Here is a 27,700-nt window from a genome sequence, read left to right on the forward strand (position 1 = left end):
TGGAGCAAGGGATTCCCTGGAGATTAATGATGGCAGCACACAAGCTCTGTGCTTACCTAATCTGTGTTTCCATCTTTTTCATTTTGAGAAATCTTAAGTCAATGCACGGTGAATTCAGAAGGTGGAATTGTCAATTAGAGTCGGTCTTTCAGCCTTTCTCTTTTGTTATCTTTTGTCTCAACGGGGCCTAAAAGTGAGGATGGAAGGTTTTGATATTGAGAATCCCAGCAGAAGAGAAGGCAAAGAGATTTTCAAGGTTTTGATATTGAGAATCCTGGCAGAAGAGAAGGCAAAGAGACTTTCCAGACTCATCATTATGTCCCCTAATGGCTCAGTGGCAAGAAGCATTAGAGAAGAAAGTGGTTTCTCCTGTGCAGACTTATAGGAGCCATCTACTCCACGTAAGATCCCTGCTGTTGTGCCAGTCATTCAGGGCTGACTTTTGTCTTGCCGGTGCATACTGCTTCCTGCCACATCTCACTCCCAAAAAGGACAAATCCTACTATCATTCATAGCCAGGCAATCAAAAGCTATTTCATTTACCCACGTATTCCTGCTTCTCTGCTGCTTTTAATGTAATTGTCATTTGAACCAGAAGAGAGTTTGTGTGCTTGCCTTCTTTTTTTAAGCTTTTAAAGCACCTCTGTGTCTTAACAGATTGAGCACTTCAGAAAGAAACTATTTCTTCAGTGAGACAGAGGACAATAGCTCTTAGACTCATGTATATGGCTTGTCTTAAAAGGAAATAAAAATCCCACCACGAACCACATACTGTGTTTTTGAAATCCTTTATTCGGTGCTCTAATTCTGAACAATGTTTTGGGCTTATTTAATTTTCCTCAAAATTGAATGTTGAACAAAACTCTCTTTTCTTTTAATCTACTGTAATAAGAAAGGAGTGAAATGAAAAATGTATTCCTTTGATACCCCTAATCTTTCCTCTCCTGTGGCTATGCTCCTATTCAGCAATTCTTGCCAGTTGCAGAGCCTGGATGCCAATCCATGGGATATAAACCAAACCAAAATCCATGTTTCCTGCAGCTGCATCTGGGTCCATGGCAATGCTCACATTTGTAAAACTGCTTCCAGGATGCTATTTGGAATTTTATTATTGTGGATCTGGCTGGTTTCCTTATCCTCCTTCATATGATCCCCTTCATGTGGGTTTTCACCTTGTGTTTTGGTGACACTTGCTGGACCACAACACCATCTTGCTCTGAAATCCCAAGGAAGGAAACAATCACTGTCTGGATTAGTCATGGACTTTTCAGGGATGAAGCCCCCCATGGGTACTCAGGCCCTCCCAGGTTCAGCTCACTGGAAAATGCTAGAAGTGGATTTTTTTCATACTAGATCAGACAGCCTTATTAAAATATAAACCATTTCCATTTGTCTAAGTCGCGTTTGGTTTATTAATAAACACCCACTAGTTGCGTACCGTACTATTCATATCTGGTGTACAAACAGCCTTTCTGAGTTGACCTAAGCTCCATTTAAAGTTTGCAGCACTCTACCCTAGACAGATGGCTGCACTACAATCAGCCAAACTAGAAAGCCACACAGATGTTAACATCACTTAGCCTTTATATGAGGCTAAATACCCACATCTTGTTTGCTTGATGTGAGTGGTTAGCCTCATTGCTGGTTTTAGTGAAATAAAGTTTGTCTTGTGAGGCTGCTGTACACTTACGATATCCACAAGTCTCCTACTGAGGCCTTTACATCCAGCTAAGGGAACAGAAAGACCACCATCAGTTTAGGTAGCAGCAGGTCTAGCATCCTTCATTCTGCTCAGCCATCAAGATATATTTCACCCTTTATTTTAACATGTCTTATTTTTCTTTCCTTGTGCACTTGGAGCATTTGCAATCTTCTATTAGTATTCTGGCACATTACTGTTCAAGATGAGATCATCCATCTGGGTTCTGTGCTATTTTGAAGCTACAGGTTTGGTATTTAATAGGGTCATACCCTCGTGCACTTACTCCTCTTACAATAATATTTGATAGAGAGCTGTGTCGAGTTATGTTTTTGTTCACTGTGTGTAAAGATTCCGGCACTGATTGCTTTGACCTGGCTATGTATAGTAAGAGCCTGTAACTGCCCAAGTGCTATTATAGCTTTTGATTTAGGTTATAGTTGTGATTTTATCTTTCTTCCCAGTGAAATGAAGATTATAAACATTTTGTTTGCCATTTAACTGGAAAATGTTAATAATTTAGCTGCATCTCTGAGAGAAAAGAGGTGAAGGAGGAGGTGACATCTTTTCCCTGTGAGATGCATTTTGACTCTTTTCTGAAGTTAACGAAGACAATGACAACAAAGACCACTTCAGCACTGCTGTAGCTCATGCATAAGTTTCTTTGTGGTTAATCATTCATGTGATTTAGCAAGGCAAGGTTTTTTTGCTACAGAACTTGAATTTAATTTCAATCTGTGCTGTCCATCATTGTCTCTCTTTATCGGGTTTTTCAAGATGACAGCATACACAACGTATCTAAGATTAGATTCTGCCTTTAAATATTTAGAGTCCAAATCACATATATTTGTACTTCATTTCAAGGTTGAAGTAATGTGGCAGGACACACATTCTGCAGTAGTTAAAATTCAAAAACCAAAGGAATGCTGAATTACTCATTTTAAACTTTCAAGCAAATTCTCTTTGTGAGCCTGCATCCATGTGCTGCTTGGGGTAAGATGCAGGATTGCCAGGTGGGCTTGCATTGCCATTGGAATGGGCTGCCTGGAAGGTGGTGGAGTCGCCGTCCCTGGAGATAGCATAGCATAGCATAGCATAGCATAGCATAGACAGACCAGACCAGACCAGACCAGACCAGGTTGGAAGAGACCTTCAAGATCATCGTGTCCAACCTATCATCCAACACCACCCAACCAACTAAACCATGCAACCAAGCACCCTATCAAGTCTCCTCCTGAACACCCCCAGTGATGGTGACTCCACGAGATCTTCAAGGAAAGACTGGATGAGGCACTTAATGCCATGGTCTAGTTGATTGGATTAGGGCTGGGTGATAGGTTGGACTGGATGATCTTGGAGGTCTCTTCCACCCTGGCTGATTCTATGATTATATGATTCAAATGTGCCCTGCATGCCCTTGAACTGGTCTGCCAGCCACTGGCCCACTAGTTGAGCCAGCTAAGGTTTGTGGATTGTTTGTGTTAATGGCTGATGTGGTTATCTGGGTAGCTGATTGAATGTTCAAAACTGAAGCTTGCTTAGCTCTTATTTAACTCCAGTTGCTCTCTAATGTGTGATTTCACAGTCTCATCAGAAAATCTCTTTCACTACAGATGACCAAATGGCATGTCCACAGCCAAAAACTTTCTGTAAACCATCTGCTGGGGAAGGATGCTAGGTTTAGCCTCTCTCCCACAAGTGACAAACCCAAAGACAGATGAATTAACTGTAAGGCCTCAGCCAGAGAGCCAAAGATAGAATCTGATCACTGCACCTTGCTAAGCTTTCAGGAAGATTATGGCTGCCACCATAGGCACATAGTTCTCAAGACCAGAAGGAGCTGTTCTGAGTGATGGCAGATGCCCAGGATTGCTCTTCCTGGTTGGGACCATTGTGAATGCACCATTTTCTGCCTTGCTGACATGCAGGAAGCCAAAAGGCAGGCTAGCTCTCAGGTGGGACAGTCATTAGATGGCAAAATGGGAACATGCATCCAAGATTTCCATCATCTTTCCATTGCCAAGGATCTGAGCCTGACATGAACCACACCAGGACATGGTGTGGGCAACATTGCTGAACTGAACCTGCTCCAGCACTGAAAGAGCAAAACTGCAGCTGTATGGCCGGCCATGCACATGGCACAATAAGCAGACCTTTGTCAAGTGTGGTCCAGCCATCTGCATCCAATGTTGTGGCTGCAGAGATGTCACTAGGTCACTGCCATACACGCTCAGGCACCCATCATGGTACTCTCGGCTCCCGAGTATGGGACCAGAGACAGAGGAGGCCTACAGGGCTAATAGTTAGGAGCACCTAAATGAAATACAGCTTGTTGAAATCCTACTTCAGAGTGTAAAAAGTCAGAACAAAACTATGAGAAATAAAGAAACTTTGACAATCAAAATTAACTCAGAACTCTGGAAATATAAAGAGAACCTTATCTAAAAAGCATCTTATAATCCAGTTCATACCTACTCTTTGCAGTTACCAGAGGGTCTGAGAACTGTTGGCATGTATATTGGTAGCTATATTAGAACATTTGAGTGCATAAATGGATCATCCATGAGGTAACTGCACTTTTATAGATCTGACCACTGTGGTACTCCTGCAGAAATGTGGTACAGACACATATTAAAATGTTACGGAAATACATTTCCTGCCCCCTTTTTCTTTCTTTCTTAGAGCTATGAAACATTTTTAGCTTCACTGATGAATGCTGGCACCACAGAGGTAAGTCATGTTCACAGCCATATCATGCTACACAAGAGATGAATGTCATAGTTATGTTTTTTCCAACTTCTCTGTTTAGAAGGCTCTCCACAGAGGTCACTGTAAATGTATCTGTTATTCTAGCAGTGTAGAGTTGGGCTCTGTTATAGGCCATCTACATGCACAGAAAAATTACATATGCAGTTCTTGATAACAAACCCAGACATTTTGAATTTTCACTGGCACTTCTTCCTGAATCTTTTTGTTTGATTTGGTGGGTTGAACTCTGTTCTCATTAGAACTAGTGGATATTTCTCTTGTATCTAAGATCCCAGAATGTGACATGTTGCTGTTTGAGGTACTATTCATTAAGCAAAAACCTGTTTCATCTGGTGGTAATTTATTTTAAGTTCACTAAAGATGTTTCACATAACCAGGAACACAATCTTTTTCACCTCCATTTATTGTTCAAACCAAGGAAGAAGCCAGATTCTGTTGTGTGAATCTGGACATCATGGTATTTGAGAATTACCTGGCTTGTATCTACCTGTCAGCCATATCACCTGTGCCTGTAATGAACAAATAAATGAGCTCAAGCTGCTAAGCATGAATGGATTAGATCAAGTTCATACACATTCCCTTGTCTTTTCAGCATAGCCTTATGTATTGACATAGTTTGAGCATTCATCTGGCTATTACTAAGCTGCAAATGTTGCCCCTGCTCACCTTGGATCCACCAAAGCACATAGGAGGTCCCTGGTGATTTAAATTGACTCTGGATCTCTCCTGCAGTCTCCAGGATATTTACTCTAAAATCAATTATATTTACTCTAAAATCAATACAATTAGTGCTTTAACATGATCAGCACAGGACAGAAAACTGGAGGTTGACAGAGGTGGCTAAAAGTAAGGAGAACAGGAAACCGAGAAGTCCATACATCAGTTTGATGCCATTGCCCTAGGCCTGGCCATTAGATGCAATTGACTACTATGTATGTGGAATCACTTCTGTCTTCACCCAAAAATCCTGAAATGTTTTACAAACAGTAATTAAGCCCTGTGAGGTGGCATCCTGTATATGTTGATGCAATAGAAAAAAATCAAACACTTGCCTAAGGTTAGAGAACAAGTTAACAGCACAGCTCGGAACAAAACTCAAGACTCCAGATCCTGGCCCCAAAATGTAACCTGCTGGCAGTGTGCTACATCCAGAAAAATGAAAACTGATCCAGCTAAATTGCTATCATCTCCCAACTGACAATTTTCCATGGCTTTGTAGAGACAAGAATTCTGACACAAGGTTTGGATAGGACAAGAAAAATCTGACTGGCAGGGGTGAGCCGTGTTGAAAATACAGCATTCAAATAAAAACTCCTGCCTGCACTTAAATATATGCAACTACTTGTTGAAAAGAAGTTTGCCCAACTCACAGTCTGCAAACTAAGGTGATGTGAGGCTGGGTTTTAGTGTTTCTCAGCACAGTCTCATCCATCTTATACATGTGGGCGCTATACAACTACTAACCCTGTAACAAGCTTCTAACTTTGGTACCATTTGCAATTGCCAAAAATGCCCTCACAGACATGGACATACATGTGCAGGTGATGTGTGTACTCCCAGGAGACTGCCAGATGGGCATAGCCACACACGGCACAGAGCTCAGTGTCAGATGCAGATGAGGGGAGCTCTTTCCTGGCTGCATCTGCAGTCCCACTGCAGCGTCCAGGGCCATGGCTGCCCTGTTCTCCTTGTTAGGCTGATGTTTAACCAGAATGGGCACCCCTTCCTGAACCAAGGAAGTCACACCTCTAATTCTTGTGCTATAGCTTACTCTACCTGCCCAGCGTTGTGTAAATGACTCCTTACAAGAATGGGTCCTGCCTGTGCCTCGGCTGTAAGCAAAAGTCTGCAGGATACACAGCGTCATGGCAGCAAGAGGGGTTAAAGCGCTGCACTAGCCCCTTCTCCCAGTCCCACTTACAGGGTTCAGATGTACTGGGCTGACATCTGCAAAGCCAGCTTGCGCTGCCCCAACAAAACTCATCACCACACACCACAGCCAGGCCTGAGCATTTCCATGCTCCAGGACACAGCAGTGAGAGAACCTGTGCCCTTTGTTCTGCACCGTCCCGATCCCAAAGGCCAAATGAGTGCACCAAGACAGAGCTACCCAGGCAGCAAGGGCAGCCTTGCCCCAGCTCACAGTACCAAGCTGGTGTTTCAGAATACCAAACTGGTATTCTCAAGCTGGACATGGAAATATTTATATTTCCATGGTGAAAAACTTGTTATGATCAGATAAAATGTTTCCGCACTGTCGCAGTTTGAAGGCAGATCCTCCCTTGCCTCCCACTGGGGCATTAAAAATGAGACTCAGACAAATGGATTGCAGAAGTGATGGAAGGTTTAAATGGAAAAGCAGTGAGTGTTTTACAGAGAGCTACAAGCATAGTGACAAAAGAGATCCCAAAGCATATAGAATCCCTTATAGCATACCCAGAAACCTCCCAGCACTCCCCTTCTCCCTACCTGAGGGTACACCCAAAATCCACAGGGCTCTCTCCCCCCACACCCCCTCCCCCCACACTGTTAGGCTAATCTCAGCTGGCCAGATCTGAGACTACACTTCCCCCTTCTCCTCCTGGCATTAGGCCTAGCCAGGCCCAAGAGGCCTTGAGATAACTCCCCTTCCATTACCACATAGAGAGCATCTCCCATGGGAGCAGCGAGGGAAGAAAGATGAAGTGTGAGACCTTGCAGATGGATTTATAGGGAGCAGGACATTATAGGAATAAAATACTCAGCTTCCTGTGTCCACCCACTGGGCTGGACACCTGGGGCACCAAAGGTGTAACTGATGTGGCAGAAGCAGGAGGCACCCAGCCTAAACTGCCACACACACACAGACCTGATGATAGGAATGAGCTATCTCAGTGAAGCTGACTGGTCCTTCTGGCTTTGGCTTTGGGGATTTTCTGTGAATAGAAAGCATTTTGTTTAACTGAATGAAATATAAGATGATTTTTAAAAATAGAAAATTTTTTTTAAAGAGCAATAAAAGTGGTATGAAGGATTGTATGATACTTTAAAGAATTTTTTCCCATTAAATAATCTAAAATGTCATTTAACATTGGCAAGGAAATTTGACTTTACAGATAAATAAATATATATGTAACTATATATATGAGAAGGAAGTGTTGTATAACTATATTTAAGACAACATGTCTTTAATAAAACTTTCATGTGGAAAGCTCTCAGGAATTTTTAAACCAAGCAGCCAACCATAAAGTTTTGCCCATAATGGTAAGTTTTGATGATTTTTACCAAAGCTTTAACATGCCTGAGTTTTGCTCTCTGTTTTGAATTAGATTGTGATGATCGATATTAACAGTCCTTGATCAGATATGGTCACTGGAAAACCAAGGGGAAACCTTCTTTCCCTCTGAATTTTACTGCAAATGTACATACTTAGTCAACACATAAATGAGAAAGAGAACAACTATATCACGAATGAGCTTAGTGTGGTGGGTTGTACCGTATCAGCAGAGCTTTTCTTCGTCTTTATTCACACCTAGCATAAAGAGGACCCACAGCCTATTTGGGCTCACCAGAACAGGTTGACCTCTGCACATCTGGGCTCTCACATCCTGACTCACCTTTTGTGTTGGAGTAAAGTTCGCCTCCGCCTTTTTTGACAAGAACTATCTCAAAACATTTTCTTTGTGCTCTTTGATGGGACACATAAACATATCTGCAAGGCCCCAAAAGAGGCCAGGGGGAATCTTTCAACAAAACATTGGTTAAAAGCAGTAGTTTAGCCATTTGAATATAAAGCAGCTTCACAAAGAGGTGAGTCATTTTTCAAACAGCACAGCATTGCTACCAAGGGCAAAGAGAAAAAGGAAACATGAATTTTTAAAGCAGATACTGTGCAACTCAAGTCAAACACATTCTTCATCGGAATCAGTACAAGGAGCTTGATGCACTAATGACTCTTCAGAGCTGGAGCATGCTGTGTTGCTTGCCTTCTCCCCTCAGAGGTGATTTACTGGAAGAGGATACGTTTGCCCAGTCACATGCCCACCAAGCCAGTGGCTCTGAAAGGCATCTCCACTGTCCCAATCCTGTTTCTCAGTGCACCCCACACACCTGCTCCTTTGTACCATCTTTGTAGGCCACCATACTGGTGCATATAGCAAGTGTCATGACAGAATATAGACCACCTGTGCTAGAAAACAGATCCAAATCCAGTGGGTATTTCTTCCAGTCCTATGCTATGACTGTGGTAAAAGAAAAAAATCTTCACCTCCATCTCCTTCTCCAGCACAAAGCCCCTGAAGACCAGTTCTAGGCCCTGGAACAAGTTGCTCAGAGAGGCCATTGATGACCCATCCCCAGAAGTGTTCAAGGCCAGTCTGGATGTGGCTTTGAGCAACCTAGTCTGGTGGAAGGTGTCCCTGTCCATGGCAGGGGTGTTTGAACTAGATGATCTTTAAGGTTCCTTCCAACCCAATCCATTCTGTGATTCTGTTACCTCACCATGGTTGAGTGCTGGATCACATGCCCTGGGAGTGGAGACTGAGGGAGACAGGCTTGTCCAGACTGGTTTCAGGCAGACCAAACAGCTGCCCCCCCATTAGCTAATGAGAAATCATCAGAAACATAGAGCCAGACTTTTCACAGTGGGGCATGGCAGGAGGACAACAGGAAACAGGCATGGGCAAATATCAATGTCATGAAGTCCCAAGATAAGCCTGTGGCCAGAACACATCATTGTGTTTGGACAGTACTCCCAAACCCACACTGTTTAAAAAATCAAAAGATTTCTTTTCAAGTCTACAAATCTATACATACTAATGTAAAAATATCTGTTACTAACACCAGTCATCTGAAATCTGCCCACCCCACCCCCACCAGTAACAGCATCAAAGACTTGATTTCTGCTATTATTAGGTGTATTGTTTACAGCAGCACAGAAGACCACAGAGAGAGTTAAAAATATATTTGCCATCTCATATCAGCAATGTCAACACTGTCTCTTGGTTAAAAGGACAACATCTTACATCTGGAAGGTTTGAAAGTCTCTCTGAAATCTTATTCCATCAAGTTTTGTGGTGTTTGATTCCTGCATGGGGATTGGGGTGGAGGGGTGTGTCTGGAGGCAGGATCTGTTTTGTGAATTCTCTGTTTTCCTCTCTTGCAAAAGGGCAGTTACAAGTCATTCACTCAATGTTGCTTATAATTTTCTGCTCTTTCAGAATAATTTTCAAAACACTTTGATTTTCAGCTGTGAAAGAATAATACAAGACCAAACATGTTATTCTTTGAAATTAACTCACTCACTAAAGCTGGTTTCCTTATAAATTTTACTGAAGTGGATGATTAAGAACTCTTCTCTGCAAATAATGTTTCATGCAATACAGCTGTAATGAGGCTACAGTCTGAGTATTTAAATGGATGAACATTTTTATTAACTGCAGAATCACTTCTGGCATGCTCTATATCTAATACTTAATGAGCCTTTGAAATCACAATAGAGGTTTCACATGTGGTTAGGGAAGTTAACTCCAAAGGTTGGTTACTTCAGTCCTCAGAGCTGGCCTTCATGTTCCTCTAGGGCACCAATTAAACTTAAAGGACAGCTTCACTAAGAACCCAAACTTGAAGTTAGATTCCATATACTTCCTATTTTAATGCCCTATGCAGAGCAGATTCAGAGTTGTTGGGCTCTAGTAGATTTCTGATGTCCTTGAAAGAGCAAAAAACAGTATCACAGTATCACAGTATCACTTAGGTTGGAAAGGACCTCGAGGATCATCGAGTCCAACCCATCAACACAGACCCCATGACTAGACCATGGCACCAAGTGCCACGTCCAATCTCCCCTTGAACACCTCCAGGGTCGATGACTCAACCACCTCCCTGGGCAACCGGTTCCAATGCCGAATGACTCGCTCGGTGAAGAACTTCCTCCTCACCTCGAGTCTGAGCCTTCCCTGGCGCAGCTTGAGACTGTGTCCCCTTGTTCTGGTGCTGGTTGCCTGGGAGAAGAGGCCAACCCCCTCCTGGCTACAACCACCTTTCAGGTAGTTGTAGAGGGCAATGAGGTCAACACTGAGCCTCCTCTTCTCCAGGCTAAACAATCCCAGCTCCCTCAGCCTCTCCTCATAGGGCTTGCGTTCAAGGCCTCTCACCAGCCTTGTTGCCCTTCTCTGGACACGCTCAAGTGTTTCGATGTCCTTCTTAAACTGAGGGGCCCAGAACTGGACACAGTACTCAAGGTGCGGCCTAACCAGAGCAGAGTACAGGGGCACTATGACCTCCCTGCTCCTGCTGGCCACACTATTCCTAATGCAGGCCAGAATGCTATTGGCCCTCCTGGCCACCTGGGCACACTGCTGGCTCATATTCAGGTGGCTGTCGATCAGCACCCCCAGGTCCCTCTCTGTTTGGGAGCTCTCCAGCCACTCCGACCCCAGCCTATAGCTCTGCATGGGATTGCCGTAGCCAAAGTGCAGCACTCGGCACTTGGACTTGTTGAAAGCCATCCCATTGGACTCTGCCCATCTGTCCAGTCGGTCGAGGTCCCTCTGCAGAGCCTTTCTACCCTCTAACTGACTAACATCTGCCCCTAACTTTGTGTCATCTGCAAACTTGCTGATGACTGACTCTACCCCTTCATCCAGATCATCAACGAATATGTTGAAGAGGACAGGGCCCAGCACTGATCCCTGGGGGACACCACTGGTGACTGGCCTCCAGCTGGATGTGGCACCATTCACGACCACTCTCTGGGCCTGGCCCTCCAGCCAGTTCCTAACCCAGCACAGAGTGTAATGGTCCAATCCACAGGCTGACAGCTTAGTCAGCAGTTTGCTGTGGGGGACGGTGTCAAAGGCCTTGCTGAAGTCTAGGTAGACCACATCCACAGCCTCCCCACATCCACCAGGCGGGTCACCTGATCATAGAAAGAGCTCAGGTTGGAGAGGCAGGATCTGCCCTTCCTGAATCCATGTTGGCTGGACCTGAGCCCTTGGCCATCCTTCAGGTGTGCAGTTATTGCTGCCAGGATAATCTGCTCCATCACTTTCCCTGGCACTGAGGTCAGGCTGACTGGCCTGTAGTTTCCAGGTTCCTCCATCCGACCCTTCTTGTGGATGGGGACCACGTTGGCCAGTTTCCAGTCATCTGGGACCTCACCTGTGAGCCAGGACTGGAGGAAAATGATGGAGAGTGGCCTAGCTAGCACATCCGCCAGCTCTCTCAGCATACCTCGAATGGCAGCCACCCAAACACAGCTGTAATTGGATGACAGGAAAACAAACAAACAAATAAATAAAAGGAATACAACAAATAAAGAAATAGAATTAAGACTGTAATGAAACAATAAAGAACATATAAAGTGAAATACTTCACTTCTGTTATATGGTCTGTATTCCATAGTCAATGAAAATGAGATTCTGAAAAGCCAGCATGAGGCAAGAGGATGTCCTAACCCACAAAGTTACCCTCCAGCACTGGGAAAATTTCAGTTTCACCGTAAGCCAGAAGAACCAGGTCAGAGCATCCAGAAAGATGTTCCCAGGAAACCACACGAAGAACAGCCTTCTTGAGAGATATACATGGGAAACTGCGCAGCTGTGGCATTCAGGTTCCTTCAAGGCTTTTGAAGGTCAAGAGGTTCTAGACATAGCCAGTGATAAGTTTTAATAAGAGACACTTCATTTCTATATTTCTCTTGTAGAAATTTGAATTGAAAATGTGGGAGGTCCTGGGTCTTCTCCAACAAACCGATACTGCTTTAAGCTATACTGCAACTATTTGTGACAACTTCTTATTTTTCTGAAGCCTGGTAAAATATTTCTTCAATTTTCTGCTACTCTTAATTTTTTAAAAGGACCATTAGGATGAGCATCTGTGTGGTCCATGATCTGAAGACAGGTTACTCATTTGAGTACAACCTCATGTCTCTATAAAGGTGAATCATTAGAGGGCACTAGTTTGAACCCACACACAGCATGGCATCATGCCCAACTCACCCTGTTCCGATCAGCACTGCTTACTCTCTCTCATTACTACTCTGAGCTAGTTATGCCACTTTCAGTGCTGCATTTGCTATGGCAATAGACTGTGAAATAGAGGCTCACCAAAGTCATGTGTGGTATTGTAAAGTGGATATACCCAGAAGCATTTTCATTGTTTGTCTCCAGACTGGTGTCTTAGAAGCTGGCAGCCAATTGCAGTATGAATGTTTTACATTAGAGAATTGTCAAAGAGAAAAAAAAAATTGCCTGACAGTACAAGAGGGCTGGATGGAAAATCAGATTGTTGCTGTGTGTTCATGTAATGGCTCAGTGAACCATAATGATACCCATGATGGAGCTGTGAGAAGACCCCTGTTGAATTCAGAGGGCTATTCTTGCAGTGGTGGCATCTGCTGTCCTTCTTTAGATAGGGATGAGACCAGTCTAGAGTGGAGAAAGAAGAACTTTTCCACATTTCTATGATTTTGTACTTTATTTTGCACACATCCTTTTCTCCTCCCAAATTCTCCAGCGTAGTGCACAAGGCATAAAAGATGATCTGGCCCTGAGACAGCTGCCCTCTACAATAGTTAGATGAAAGCCTAACTGTGGCATTTTGAAGGCCAAGAAGTCCTATATTGCCCAGATCTGCTGTGAAGAAGATAACTCACTAAACCTCTGAACAAAGCTTATTTTTCATACATGTGGTGAGACACTGGCATAGGCTGCCCAGAGAGGCTGTGCTTGCCCCATCACTGGAAGTCTTCAACGTCATCTCAGATCGGGCTCTGAGCAACCTGATCTAGTGAAAGATGAGTCACTGTCCCTTGAGGTGTTCAAGAAACACAGCACTTTGGGATGCAGTTTAATGGCAATGGCCACTGGTTGGATTTGATCTTAGAGGTCTTTTCCAACCAAAAAAAAAAAAAAATAATCTATGATTCTATGTCTCTTTCCAGGGCAACAGTGGTGAAACCAGATGATCTTTGAAGATCCTTTCCAACCTGAACTATTCTGTGACTTCACCATTTATGAAAAAGTCTTTCAGCTTCTCAGGCAGTAAGCCAGAGAGATCTCAATAAAAATAAGCCATGTTCATTACCTGAATCTTACCTGGTCCAGTGTACAAAGATACTAAATGAACCTGTCTCTCTATATTTTTAAGGCCAGACTGGATGTGGCTCTGAGCAACCTGATCTAGTGTGAGGTATCCCTGCCCGTGGCAGAGGGGTTGGAACTAGATGATCCTTGAGGTCACTTCCAACCCTAACAATTCTATGATTCTAAGATCTATAAAGATAAACAGATGTTTGAAGTGCAGAGATTTCATGGGGATTTTTTCCTATGGCAGGATAGCACCACTAAAACTTTTAAACTAAGGATGAAAGAAAAAAAAACAAACTACCAAAACCAACCACCCAGTTGAGCACTTAAATAATCAACAGAGGCTTTCATTTAAGAATTATCCTTTACCCTTCCTTTCAACTTCAGAAAAAAAAATATATAAAGGACCAACTCTTTCTCCATTTAGCAACACTTTAGATGGTACTAAAGATAAAAGCCATTGTCAGAACATGGCAGAGAGAGTGGAGAAGGGGAAAGGGGAAAAAAGCTTAGAGATGAACTGAGAGAAATTTTGGGTTTTTTTCTTGCTGGAGTCTGATCTGGCTTTCCTGAGCACAAATAAGAGAAAGTCACACAAAAGAGCTAACAAATGCAGCTTCTGCTGCTGGTGTAACTCTGCTGAAGAATGACAGATGCATATATTGCCTTATCAGTCACAGATGTATACAAGCATCAGGTTGTTTAAAGTTTTCCTTTCAGTTGCCTTTTTGGACGTAGGCTTAGAACAACATTGCAAAGGAGTTGAGCTTAGACAGCTGCACCAGGCTTCCATTAAAGAGAAGGCATAAACAACCAGATAAGAAAAGAGAAGGAAAAAGACAAGGAATTTGGGGGGGGAGAACAAAACAAAACAAACAAAAAAGTTATATTCAGGAAAGACATGGTAGGTAGGTTCTGGCTGTCTGAGCAGGTGAGATCCCAGCCTTCTAAAGGTGCAGTGTTGTCGCCGTGGGTCCCGGAACCCTCAAGATAGTAATTGTGGCACTCATCACAGTAAAGCTTGATCCTTGTAATCCATCTGCTCTCCTGTCACAGATATTTACAACCTCACAAATGTGGATAGGCCCTGCCACCCATGTTTTCATTATTAGACCCAGCATGCAGCACATAAAATTTCGCTCATTACTCCCAATTTCAATGTGTCTTATTTAGCAAACATGGCCTTTGGGGGATGGCAATAAGCATCTTGATCCTGTGAACTAGGGTTATGCTCATCTCATCTTTTTTTGTTTAACCTTTTATTTACTTGAATAAACAATTGGAGATAATGGGTTGACTCTGCTTTTTTATTCCACTATTTTGGACACTTGGAATGAAAACCTCTCACTATTGTGTTCCCACCTTCTTTGATCTGGAGACTTCAGGCTTTCCTTGCAGGTAGCAAAACAAACCAGAACAGGCGCTGCTAAATAGTATGGCTGTGTTTTACCATACTAAACCATCAGTGCCATGTTGCCCTCATTCCTGTATTGTAAGAAGCCACCTCCCTCCTTCTGTAAGCGTCTTTCTTTTACCCTCCTTCTGGTATCAGCAAATATCATTTTTCATCGGTTCGATTTTAAAAAGATTAAAAGTATAGGAATGCAATAAACCCTTGTCAGTGTGGGTTTAGGGAAATAGCACTTGTCAAATAAACCTAAGTTACTTCAGAAATTATATTAAAACTTTGATTAAGTGTGTCATAGCTCCACAGTTATCTTTGACTTTTATAGATCTGCTGAATTAATACTGTATTACACTAATCTAAATATTGTCACTATAGAACATAAATGCAGTAAGGTAGAAAGTGAACTCTGTGGAAAATATCACTGCCAACAGAGTCAGTGACTGTGGGAAAATGTCACTAACCAGGACTTTGTTTTCACAAGTGGTCAGGGAGTAAATTGTAATTCTAGGGACAAAGACTGAAAAAGTGGTAAACAGTAATGGAGAACAGAGCAGACAAAACCCTCTGATTGCATAGTAATTTGAGCCCATTCAAAGAAACTGGGATAGGCAAAGGATATTCCTCCTTTCTAGAAGAAGGAGGGGAAGATAAGACCTACCAAACAGGGCAATGGATGCAAGGAAAGTCTGAAGGTATGGTAAACCACAGCTGTAGCAAAAACAACAATAAAAAACCTTAGCTAACAGAAGGTGGAAAAGGATTAGTAAACTAATTAAGAGCTATAGGTATTGCTGAGGGAAGACTGAAATTCTGTGTGTGGTTTGGGGCCTGTTTTACAAAACACACATGCCAAACTGGAGAAGACAAACTAAATTTTCTGAGAGCTGGAGTGACACAGATAACAAGCTCAATCTCTCCTGGTTTACCAAAGTGAAAACCAAAGAGTGATCCAGTAAATACTCTCAGCAGAAAGAAAACACGTAAGTTGTAACAGTTTTTCATTCCAGCAGAGAAAACATACCAAGAACCAATAGTTAAAAGAAGTAACATAAGGAAGTGAAAGAGAGGAGGAAGAGGAGGGAGGCAAGAAGGGATGAAGAAAGTGACACAGGGAAGGGAGGCAAGCAAGGAGGTAGATCAACTATAGACTTATTTGAAACAAACTACCAAATTAAAAGGTTTACTCTTCATCATCTGGGATTTCCACATTAAGTCTACATGCTCTCAAACTTGACTTTTAGTGGAAAACAAAAGATATGTTCATAAACAAACTATTACCACTTCAACATAGAGTATCAATATAGAGCATAATTGTCTGTGACACATCGGAAACTACATCAAATGATCTAAGGACCTCTTCTGTCTCATAGGTGACATAGGTAAATAATTGTTAGTAGTTTTGAGATCAATGGTTAAATTTGCTCAAAACCTTGTATCAGGCACTTTCCTCCTAGTTAACAACTTGCCATACACAAGCTTAAAAAAAAAACCCACCAAACAACCATGAACTGTATATGTGGTTCATGTTCTCTTTGTTTACAGTCACTTCATGTATGGCAAAAATAGGCTGGTGTTTTCTTTGAGTTGACATGCTGAGAGCATCACAGAATCAATAAGGTTGGAAAAGATCTCAGAGATCATCAAGTCCAACCTATCACCCAACACCTCAGGACTAACTAAACCATGGCTTCAAGTGCCATGTCCAATGCTTTTTTGAACACCTCCAGGGACCGTGGTTCCACCACCTCCCTGGGCAGCACATTCCAATGGCCAATTACTCTTTCTGGGAAGAACTTTCTCCTCACCTTGAGCCTAAACTTCACAGCTCGAGACTGTGTCCTCTTGTTCTGCCACTGATTGCCTGAAAGAAGAGACCAACCCCCACCTGGCTACAACCTCCTTTCAGGTAGTTGTAGACAGCAGTAAGGTCTCCCCTGAGCCTCCTCTTCTCCAAGCTAAACAATCCCAGCTCCCTCAGCCTCTCCGCATAGGGCTTGTGCTCAAGACCTCTCCCCAGCCTCATTGCCCTTCTCTGGACACATTCAAGTGTCTCAATATCTTTTTTAAATTGAGGGGCCCAGAACTGTTGCCTTTATGGTCTAGAGCCAGAGTTTGAAATCTCGCATAGGAAAACTGTCTTCTGCTGGCCATAATACTTCTGTGTTTGACCAAACTCCTCAGAATCACCGTTTGCATATTGTTAACATGGCAGGGAGGAAAAGTAATTTCCAATCGAAAAGGCAAATATAATTTTACAAACAATCCCTTAGTTTCATCTCATGGACTTTTAAGCACAGCCGCACCAGTCACATTCAGAGGTTGGACAGTGTGCTCCAGACCAAGATTTTCTTGCCATTCCCCTTCCAGGACACTGACTTGGGTATCCATGGCAACATTTTGGCAGAGGGAGATGCTGCAGGGAAGCCTCTGTGAGAAGAGGCCAGAGTTTGCCCTGCGCCAGACACAGCTAATTCAGGCCAACTTAAACAGACCCTCTGCAAGATACAGCTGAGCCCTTCAGCCAACCAGCTGGTGCCTCTGGATAAGGCATTTAAGAAAGGGGAGGAGATGCCAGGCAAGCAGAGAAAGAGGGAACAAAAAGTGTGAGAAATAGCTGAGGAGACATCAAATGTCTTTTTCTTCACCCACGAACTTATTCACTCCTCTTCTCCTATTTTCTTTGTGCCCTGTCCTGCTGAAGGTGGGAGCCAAGCAGCTGGATGGGAGTTTGGCTGCTAGCCAGGGCCAACCCATCACATGCATTTTGATCATGGTCTCAAATGTCAGAAAAAAGCCTGAGCTGCAACTCAGGCATGTTTGTACTAGGCAAGGTCAAGAAACATCCTTTTCCATGTTATCTCCTGAGAGGTGCAGCACAACGTCCAGTGTGTATAGTCTCTGAAGGGCCACGGGCTAGATCAATACTCACTAACTAGATTCTCAGACCAGTGCTGCCATACTCCTGGCTGGGGCCAAGAAATACACCCCCATGGTATTCTTGGCCATAATTCAGGCCTTAGCACACAAGTCCCAAGAGGCAACTCTGTGAGTTCACCCAGTTTGGACAGATAAGAGAGTTTATTGGAATGGACATAGACTGTTTCACACCAGGTGATCTCAGGGTCAGGGACCAACCCTGGGCACACTGAGTTTGCTTTCAAAAACACACCCACTTTGTCCTCAGGAATTAGTCCAGGTGAACAAACATGTACTTGCATTTGTAGGTTAATGAAGTTAGCTACACCCTTGCCTGGCATTAACCAACATACTTAGCTGAAAGCAATGGAGCAAAACTGATTTATACTTGTTTATTCTGGGCTCTTGTGGAAATACTGTACCCCACTCTAAGCTCTATCCCCAGAAATCAGTACCAATGGTGAAGCACTAATTGTGAAGTTTAAAATTCAGACATTTAATAACAGAAAAAATCTCGTGTTTTATTTTGGGATAAGTATGATACCTTCAGCCTGTTTCCTGGTTATTACTTTTTTTTTGTCTTAAACAAATTATTGAAGCAGCCACCTGGATGGCTTTGGGAATTTCATGGAGTGTTGTGCTTCAGAAGTTTCCATTGCTCTCTAAAAACTCCTTCACAAGGTTTTCACTGTGACAGAATTTAGCATTGAATGGACTATAATAAAATCCCATTCAGATAAGCCACAGGTATTCCTTGGAACTAACCTTGTCTCTTAAATGTTAGCCTTCTTTGGAAACAATTATTTTCCATTTTTCTAAGCACTGCATGCTGTTCTTGCCAATCTCAATGACTCATTTGATTACCAACTTTAAAATCTGTTTATTTATTTTCAGAGTGGAAAAAAAATGATTAATTATAATTTTGCTAAGTGAGAATTAATACATGTACTTGTGCTACATGGTTTTAAATGTTGCAATGCCTTGAGATCTTGAGAAAGACTCCATGTGCTTGCTGAAAAAGGCATTTCTGACATGGGTAGAATTTAAACAAATAATGTATATAACTAAGTAGTCATAAGAGAATTCTCCACTAGTAAAAGCTAATATTTATTACTGTTCTGGAGCCAGAAATTACAAACCTAGATTTTCTGATTTGACTTATTCATGAATTAATAAAAAGAACCCAAGCCTTTTTCTTTTCTTTCTTTCTTCCCCCCATGTCCCCCACCCAAATGAGTAAGGTCAGGTTTGTTCCCATCTTCCATACTTCTCCTATCTGAGCAGCTTATTGTACTATCAATGGAAAGGAACAGATTGTGAAGCAGTCAAGGAGACATTTGAAAATAGATTTGTTCGGCCATACACTGCAAACAGCACATCTGTTACTGACAGAGTGAAAAACAGAGCCTGCAAAGAGTTAGTGCTAAATACAGTTCAGACTCAGGGATACCATTCTTGCCTAGATTTTACTCTTGCTTACATAAAATTGTCTCCACTTTAATACAACTGCAGTAAGTGGACACAGAGGGCCTGTTCTAAAGACACCATTGAAAATGATGCATTACAAGCTCATTCCACAAACATGGAAAAACTTTGTTAAGAGAACAATGAGACTGCAGTAAGAACAGTTCAGACTGGTGGGTTATTGAGGTTATCATGTCTCAGTGGACATGCCTTATTTTTACACCTGGAAATGTTACAATGGAAGAAATTGAGCATTTTAGCAGATCTCCAGAGAGCTCAGCTTTCTGCGCAGCCTCTGTGTAAATTATTTTGATGCAGTCTGGGAACTGATGGACTCCTTCCATACACATCCAAGAAACCTCTTGAAAGAGCTACAGCAGTTTTGGGAGTATCAGAATTCTAGCTATATATAATAGCATTAATTTGACTTCTGGGATGTAGTCCTAATTCATGTCACCTAACTTGAGCTATCTTAAGGTTTCTCTCCAGTGTTATCTACTCTGCCACAATCCCACTACAACTGGAGGGGAAGATGGGCATGTTCAGATGGAGTGACATAGATCCATGGTGGGATGATAAAGAATTTGATTAGACTAGACACCAGTTTCTGTATGGCTCATGTTAGGTAAAAAAGATTTGCAGCTTTTATATACAGCCACTTACACTCCTGACATGTTCCACATATTTTCCATTTGCATTTTTTCCACAGACCCTCCTGCTTCCAGAATGCACAGCCTTTGCCAAACAGGCACCTGCTCAACGTATTTCCCTAATCCATTCAGAATACATATTTCTTGCCCAGGCTGCCTTGGGTGCACAGCATCGAAATCCATGCTGAACTGGATCATTTACGTTCTCATTACTAGAACTCTTGGCACTTTAAGGAGAGAAGCCAATTACACATGTCAGGTGTTCAGCAACCTGATAATGGAAGGCAGAGCTCGTGTCTCCAACAGACAGCAATCCTTGCAGTTTATTATCAGCTAGTGGTTGGATGCTCTTCCCCACCACCAATTTTCAAGTATCCAGTCAAAAGCAGCTGTACAACAAACACCCCTGAGAGAAGGCTAAATCCAGGCTAGCAGCTGGGAATGTTTTGTCCTCCCACAAAACTCTGACTGGGTGGGTGTCTGCACAGCTGTCTGCAGCAGGTTTTGCTGATTCTGTGGATCAGAGGACTTAAATTGTCCACTTAGCTCTTTTTAGAAGTATTACCTTTGTCTACAATTTTCAGGCCAGCATTGGCCTAGCAGAGATCTTCAGTCCTGCTAAGACCTAAAGAAGGCTTTCTGTTCTTCTTCTTTTTTGTTATTAAAAAATTATATTTCTTTAGAATGTAAATTAATTGAAACTGCAGCTAGCCTTCAAAGAGAAAGCAGGGTAATTACATTGCTACAAGGCAGTAGTTGAATTACTGGTGTAAAGGAGTACTCGTATGTGTAACTATCCCAAAGGTAATGTTATTATCAGGTTATATGTGATACAGATGCTATTGCTTCCCAGTCTTACTACATTGTCCTTTAATATAAATAGTCATCTTGTATTCCTGCTTTCACTGACCTACTTACATCAGAATTTTTAGTCACTTCAGAAATTAATCACCTGCAAGGCTGCATAGGTTGAAGCGATGGAGAAAGGCTTTCTGGAACACAGCTGCCCCTGATCTTGTAATCCAGAACACTTCTCCCCTCCTCACAGCTAAATTTTATTTAAAACTGGCAGTTCAACTAATATTGCGATTTATTTTTTTTTCCCAGCCTTTAGTATCATTTGCTTTAGTGCACAAACTAAAAACATCACAGTAACAATGTTCCTGCCATGTCTCTGCTGTAGCATTCGGACTCTGGGATGCACTACAGTCAGGTAAGTAAGTATAGCTTACTTTCTTACGTAATGTCTTCACAGTAGCTGATAATTATTTTTTTTCTACTACTTACTATATATACTATATATATTTTCTTAGGATTATAGCCATGGGAAAATACCATTGGTAAAACCAAAATTACATAGACCAAGAAATATTTGGGGGGGGCGGGGGAAGGGATAGGATATCAGGTTTTCTCCATCTGGTAAGCTTTTGTCCATGCTGTGGCCGTTTGAGGCTGTGCCTTTAAGAAAGGGACAGTGCTGGGACACTCTGGCTGAATGTTTTGGTGCAGCGTCCTGACTTTCTCCAAACTGCTGTATTTTATTTTCTAAGTGGCAACTTTTACCAAAAAAAAAAAAAAAATAAAAAAAAAAATAAAATAAGAAAGCAGCTTTCTCGTCTGCCCAGATAAAACAAAACAGAGTAAGATACTCTCAGTGGAGGTTTTAAACTTTTTCTACTATGCTTTTTAATGTCCTCTGTAGTTTGACTTTCTGGATCAATAAAAATCATTCTGCTCTCCATTCTGTTTCTCTAGGGGACAAAAAAAAAAAAAAAATCTCATGTAAGTGTTTATCATGAGCTCAAACAGACAAAAAGTAAAGACATCTCAGGTAGGGTCCTTGTGGGAATGATTTCATCACATGAGCAACCTGAATCAAAGGCTCATTACTGTTGAAACATAGAAAGCTTTTTTTTCCCTCCACTTGCCACGTTCCTTTTTTTCTGCTTTATTCCTTCACCCTCTTCTCACCCTCCCTCTCCCTTGTTCCAGCTCTGGTGTTCATCTGAGTGCCAGGTTTTTCATGGATTGTTTCCCTGTCACTGTATTAACTGGGAGATAAACTAACATCACAAGAACCATTTTATTCCACATCGGGTAATACTGCAGCAGTTACTTTATCTGTTACATGGAGCTCAATGCCAGCATGTTAGGTAAGCAAATCAATCTGTCATCTTCAAATGGATACTGCTTTATTACCTTTTCCTTTCGTTTAAATGCCATGCAGCTCTGGGTGCTCTCAGTGCATATTTCAGTGCTTGCTTTAGCACAGGGCTCACTGCAACAGCAGGACCATGACCACCTCACCAGAGCAATTATATCAGGAACATGGCTTCCTTTGCTATAAATATATACAAGATGGGGGAAAACAAGCATCTTCAAAGAGTGATTCAACCCATGTACTATCTGACTTGTCCTGCAAATAGGGCTCTTCCCCTTTTGTCACAGCAGGACCACACAACAGCTGTACTCCTATGACACGTCTACATCAGCCTCCAAAATTCACCAGGATTAATCTCTGTGTGTACCTGAAATAAGAGAAAATACTTTTGAAGGCTGAAACAATAGCACACAATAGCTGGCAACATGATTTTGACATGGCTATGCCTGAGCTATCAGTCTTATCCCTGAAGTGCTCTTGCTTCAGTTTCTCTTTTTGAAACAGATTGAGTGGGAAGGAATATATTTTAAATGTCTGAATTAGCAGTGGCTTTTACTAATAATGGAAGTAATACAGGAAGCAATTTTGACAAGCTCAGCATACTGCCTTTCAGGTGTTTCTTCAGAGCACTGATTCCAGACCAGCTCACACTGCTCACCTATACCCCACCCAGATCCATATTATTTTAGCACAGATTTTCTTAGCAGAGGAAAAGAGCAACATACACCTTGCAACATTGTCTACATGCATCTGCCAAGTTAGAGACAGTAGAGCAGATGCAGAGATATGAATCACTATGTCCAGACAGCATGTGTTAGTGTGATGTGCAAACCTCAGCTAGCTTCTCTTGCACCGCAGATGAACCCTGAGTCACATACAGGTCAAATGTTGTGTCCCCAGACAACCTGTGACATTGCATTGGTGGCTGGGTGCACAGACAAGCTTGCTCTTTTAAACACAAACGCAAACCTTTTCTGAAGTGGAAAGGCAGCTGCCAACAAAGGGGGGTTTCTCACTTTTTCATGCTGCAAACACTGATTTATGTTTATCATCTTGTTATTAGATATTGGGAGAACAAGTGGAACTGGAGGATGTAGCATCTCCCATGCTGGCTAGAGTAAGAAGGGATCACACAAGCATGCTAATACAGAAACAGCTCTTTGTTAGTGAGGCAAACTGCAATCAAGCATAGGCACTTTGTGAAAACCTCCAGGCCTACAGGAGGCCAGAAAGCAGCACTGACTGTTGCTGCTCAATATTTCCAGGGAAGTAAGAGCCATGTGGGAGAGGTACTGGCTAGAGTTGGAGCTGCCTACCAATCCACATCTAATTCAGCCTAATGCAAGTCAGCAATGCTGCCTCTAATTACACCTACCTAAGAGGCTTGTTACAGTCAAAATAGACCACATGCACTTTGTTGACAGCAGGTTGAAAAGGTGTTTTTTCTTCTTTGTTGTAAGGGACCTCTGTGGTTGTGTTTCCAGAAGTCTGGAGGGAGGGTCCCAACAACAGGGAGAAGGATGGGGAGGGCTCAGCACTAATGCCAGAAATATCACAGAAGCTATGTGTTGCTTGAACCAGGAACTTCACACTCAGCCAAAATTATATCTTTAGTTTTCAAGCTGAAGAGAAAGTTCCAAGCTACCAGGCACGCTGCTACCTATATCTTGTGTAAGAAACATTTGTCCTGTCTTTGATCATTGAAAGGCACCTTTGCTGGAAGAAATGTGTGGGCAGCTGGGCTGAGCTCCAGCAATGAATCCTCCTCAACTTCCAAGGAAATTGTTCTGAGTAGTCAAAGCAAGGCCAGTGCCTTGACTGTTTTATCACAAAGGTCCTGCTCCCGAACAGCTGCTTCCAGCACTATCAGCTCAGTAAGTCACAGCTGTATCCCCAGCAACAGCAGTGGTTTGATAAAACAGCCCTGCGTCACTAGGATTCTGAATTCTTGTGCCCTGAAGGACATCAGCCCAAATTTATGCAAGGAAATAAACCGATAGCCATTAAGGGCATTTGATAATTTGCTGTTCGTAGCAAAGGCATGCAAAGAAGCACATGAGCAAGGAATTATTTCCCTAATCAAGTGCTAAAGGCGCACGCCTGGGAAGTGAAAAATGGTTTGGGTTCAGTCCCTACTCCCATGCCTGAGCAGCTAAAACAAGACAGATTTTGCCCAGACCAGTCTATAGCTCAGGCACTAGTTCCATTCTCAAAGGTAGGCAGAAACTCAGATTTCATTCCTTTCACAATCCTCACAATTGAGATGTGTATATATATAAGGAACATCACTACCACCTCTCCTACTTTGTGACTCAAAGCATGTGATTTTATCAGACCTGTCCAGAAACAAATAAAAATATAATCTATTCACATTTTGACAAAAACCTGTCCTTGCCGGATAAGTCTTTTCAAGCAGTCTGATCCTTTTTCCTCAGGGTGGGTGAAATTTGAAAAGCAGAGATGAAGGCAGTGAGGATGCTCTGAAGCAACAAACAGTTTTGTATAAGAGAATATCAAACAGATAAGGAGTCTTCAGGTTGGGAAAAGACAAACGAGCCAGGCTACAAACAATGCATGGTGCCAACGAGGTGACAAGGTAATGATTACCCACTGCATGGCACCACACAAAAACTACAGGGCACCCACTGAAATTATCAGGTGTCAGATTAGGAGGAGAGAGCAGGTATTTCTTTGCATAGTGCATAATTATATTGTCACAGGCTGCAATGCCAGGCCAAAAGTGTAGACAAAGTCAAAAAGTCATTAGAGAAATTCAGGTCCACTGGTAAGAATTAATAACAATAATAATTTAAAAAATAGGCATCTTAATTCAACCTCCACCTCAGAAAAGCAGGGAAGGATAGATCACTGTTCACATACTCTCTTGTGCTTTCTCTGAGCATTACCGCTGAAGTCACATAGGCACTGTGACAGATAGGCTACAAGGCTAAGTTCTTGGTACAGTCATGTAAAGCTTCTTAATCTGATATTAATTTTGGTTGTTTTTTTTTTTTTTTTGGCTGAGAAAACCAAGTATTCACACAACTCACAACACAAACATAGGAAGACAGAGAAACAGAAACACCCCCCAACTTTCTGGTACCACTGCTGAGTAATCACATGCCCAATGCTGAGTAATCACATGCCCAATGCTGAGTAATCACATGCCCAAAACCAACACCTATGCATGCAAAATCATTAGATGAAGAACATTAATGAAACTCTGTCTCTAAAGTTACCAGGAAACAAGTGTATATATAGCTGAAAGATGATTACAGCACAACAATTACCATATCTCAAACAGAACAATTACACTCCACACTTTCTCCACTAGACTATATCGAACCTGCTACCACTCCACTACTTTTCTATGCCATTTCCTGTATGGTCCCTGGTATATCCTTATTTGAAAGTTCAGGCTTACAGAAAGTTAAAACAGCTGCTTTCTGATACATTTTTTTTTATTATTCAAGGATAAACACTACCATTCCTTTCCATAACATCCTTTTCTATCTTGGGATGACATTTGGTCCATTGTCAAGCATTATACACCTTACAAACTAGTCTGGGTGTCCACCAGAAAGCAGAAAGTTGATGTTTAAAACCACCTAAGGGGACATCTCAGACTTCTTTGATATTTTCTACTAGTGGAGAAATCATAAGATGGGGCAGATAATGTGGGGACCTGGCCTAGTTCTTGTAGGAATTCTCCCTCCTCTTCATGAGGGACCATTTGTTGGTGCTCAAAATGGCTGTTTACCCTTGTGGACATTGCAACTCTCAGGCTGCTTGCTGTCTACCTTTGCTCCTCTGAGCCCTCAGTGATGCTGAGGCAGCATTGACATTTTTACAGAAGGGAGACACACTACAGAGTCTTCTGCCAAAATAAATATTTTCTTGTTATAAGAAAGTTTGACATCTGATAGAATAAGTCAGAAGGAAATAAATTACATTTCAATCAATTTTGGAGGGTTTTTATGTATAGTTCTCTCCAACCTAATGAACTCTGCGAGGTTTTGTACTATGTCCACATTAAGCCCATGCTGCCTTCTATGGAAAACTCAGTGAATTTGTCTTTCAAAACAAAGGCTTCTCAAATGAGCCTGACTTTTTGTTCCTGAAAAATCAGATGCTTGCACCTTTGAAAATCTGAACCATTCAGCATCTCTCAATCAGACACCCAAAACAGAGGTAAAAAGATACTTCAGAAGAATTAAACCATCTGGAATTTTAAAGAAAACCATTTCTGACAGGTAAAAAATCATTGTAGGTTGTGTATGTAGATCACAAGCTTGTGATATTTCTGTCCAGCTATGCTCGGGAAAGACTAGCAGATAAAAAAATTATATGTATCAATTTAATTAGATTGACTAATTGTCTCACTTTGAAATAACCATTAAGCATGGGACAGCATCTTCAATTTCTTTTAAAAATTACTTTGAAAAGCAGATACTCACTTGTCATCACTGTCTGCTAGAAAGGAAGCTGGAAGAGTCATGGGAGAACTTATTCAATGCTCTTCTGAACATTAGGTCTCATTAGATGCCTAAGGAAAGTGACAAAGCTTAGTGCTTCCACAGGTTACTTTCCTTTATTGCTTTTTGTTTTCACTAAGCTGGCCACAGGATGTCTCCCAGTAGCCTAATACAAAAATGGTCTGAACTATGGGAGGAAAAAAAAAGGCAAGTGGGAAGCACACATTTTCTGCAAAGGAAGTACAGCAGGAGGCATCACACACCTAGTTGCTTTTCCCAGAAGCTGTAGGGGGGAATTCCTGGTGGGCTCCCTTGCCTGAGGATTGCAGCATGATCCAGAGGAGCAAGATGGTAATTTGTTGCCGAGTTGAGCTGCAATGCAGATTAATATCTTGTGAGCATACAAGTTTATGAGCAAATATGCAGCCGTTTCTTACCTCCAGACCCAAGTGGGGATGACCTTTCCCTGTGTGACCTTTCATCCAGCAGGAAGTTATTTCCCTGCCTCTCCCAAAACCACATCTGATTATGTGGGAAATGTGACAGCACCTTTTCATTGGATTAATTCAGAGGGCAATATGAATTTATTCACTTACCAGTCCTGATCAGTTGTGGATTTAAAATCAGAAAATATAGTTGGCCTAAACACAGTTACATTTCACATCTGGAATGTGCATTGCAGCTGCATTTCAGTCTCAAGACAACTATTTTGATCCCAAACTCAGTTGTTGCAAATAAATTTAATTAATGGTTTTTTTCTTTCACTTTTACAGAAAAGTATTTCAGCAGAACCATAACTACCAGAAGTAGGTCCTTGCTCCTGTTCTGCTCAGCTGTCCTAATTTATAAGAAATGTTCTTGAGTTAAACTTCTATTTTCCTCCCACACAAACTCAGTTTTATCTCATATTTCTGACACTAAATCACTTCTATCAGAAAAGCTGCATCAGTTCCCTGAAGCTTTAGCTTAATGCTAAGAAAATTAAAAGTACTACATTCTCGAACATTTCTACAGTGTTACTCTCCTTCCATTTCTCCTTTTTGACCTTGGTCACAAAAGCAAGCTGGTGCTGTTTTCTCTCCTATTCCAA

General features: G+C 42.0%; 1 long non-coding RNA gene across 1 annotated transcript; it reads right to left on the minus strand.

The window, feature by feature from the left end:
• Window positions 1-805: 805 nt before the first annotated feature.
• Window positions 806-26,976, minus strand: LOC137455161 (uncharacterized). Its single transcript, XR_010990779.1, has 3 exons — window positions 26,874-26,976; window positions 26,593-26,681; window positions 806-1,216 (listed from the first exon to the last, which is right to left on the minus strand). It is a non-coding gene; the product is annotated as an uncharacterized lncRNA (long non-coding RNA).
• Window positions 26,977-27,700: the final 724 nt, after the last annotated feature.

This window comes from Melanerpes formicivorus, unplaced genomic scaffold (assembly GCF_026170545.1).
Source record: "Melanerpes formicivorus ecotype bairdi unplaced genomic scaffold, bMelFor1.0.p_v2 SCAF_3, whole genome shotgun sequence".
NCBI lineage: Eukaryota > Metazoa > Chordata > Aves > Piciformes > Picidae > Melanerpes > Melanerpes formicivorus.